Below are 1622 nucleotides of genomic sequence, written 5' to 3'. Positions count from 1 at the left end.
TGTTGCTGAAAATCTGCATTATATTGCAGATTTTCTGCAATTTTTCCAATAACTATAAACCCCGATGGGGTACTCCGATCTCGTTTGGAACTCCGTGCACGCAAACGAGATATGCAACCATACCAAATTTGATATTCCAGACTGAACGGCGCAGTCGAAATTTCCATCAGAGGTCATTTCGATAAAAAGTGGGTCCCACTTTCAAAAGCCATTTTAAATCAAAACCCACAAAAGGGCTCGGATAGATATTGAAAACCTCCAGACACAAAAGAAGGGTCAATCTAGACCAAACTTGACATTTCAGAGCTAACTGCACTGACGAAATTCTCATCCGAGTGCGTTTACTCAGAATGTTGACCAAAGTCAAACTTAAAGCCAAAATTCAAGGTTAAAATGCCTAATCACACCGACTCACACTGAAAACCTCGGGAGTCATGTCGACCATGCTACTAGCTTAAAATGACCTTCCGGAGCTGATGGAATCGTCAGAATAGGATTCCGATGTCATCTTCTTGAACTTTTGATAAAAAATGATCGTTCAAGGTTCATAAGCTCCAAAACACAAAAACTAGCACCAAGACCAAACGAACGACCAAGTGACCGAACTGTCAGTCCCAGCAAGTCATGAATGACTTGGGGTCGCTATAGGAACGCTCTAAACGACACACAGAAGGCAAGACACAGAAATGACCAAGAGGGTCATTACACATTATTTCCTACATAGATCCACCTTAATTTAGATGAAAGTCGTTGAAACTCCACAAATGCTTCTCGATCTCGACTCACGTGGTCGGTGGATCCTGGAGTCTGCAATTCATATAGAAGGAAGTGCTAGATACATATCTAACACTTAGATATGCGTTAGAAATGCTACATTTTTCGATTCGGTACATTCACGGGTAAAGTATCCCAGTACTTGGCAATTATAACACTTCATTTTGCTCGTCTCTCTTCTTGAAGGACCGTTTTTCTTTCTTGGAATTAGGGTTCCTTTTTTTCTTAGAGTGCCCGTCTCCAGTCTCTTTGTCTTTCTCATATATTTGTCAATTCTTCTTACGCTTGAATTCTTAAGACTTTGTGCCACTTGGCTCTACCACAAAGGCATTAGAAGCAGCTTTCGCCGCACCAAGCTGTTTATCCTTAAGTTCAACATGGCGAGAGACATCAGATTTTTTTTTACACTATCATTATAGGTCAAGCTAACCTTCAAATGTTCCCAATTAGTGGGAAGAGACAGGATCACTACCTGAACTTGGTGTTCATCCGAAATAACATGACCAACACTCTTGAATTGAGCTATTATGGTTGACATCACCCTCAGGTGTTGTTTGACATTTTGATCATGACACTTCTTATAAGTGTCACATTTGATAGTCAACTGTTGGAGGTGGATTACATATGTACCCCCATATGCTCCTAGCAGATGTGCCCACATAACATGAGGAGTGGGAAATTCCTCACATTCATTTATGAGGTCATCAACCACAAAATTAACTACTATTTAACGTGCAATGGAGTTAGCCTTTTTCCAAGCTTTAAGATCTCTTTTGTGTTGTGTAGTGTTTTTCTCTTCTGGTTGATTTAAAACATGATTTATACCTTCGAGTGTATTTTTCTCTTCC

The sequence above is a fragment of the Solanum tuberosum genome, unplaced genomic scaffold, assembly GCF_000226075.1.
Source record: "Solanum tuberosum cultivar DM 1-3 516 R44 unplaced genomic scaffold, SolTub_3.0 scf00501, whole genome shotgun sequence".
NCBI classification, from domain to species: domain Eukaryota; kingdom Viridiplantae; phylum Streptophyta; class Magnoliopsida; order Solanales; family Solanaceae; genus Solanum; species Solanum tuberosum.
The sequence above is the reverse complement of the archived record's forward strand: the minus strand, read 5'-3'. Positions refer to the sequence as shown.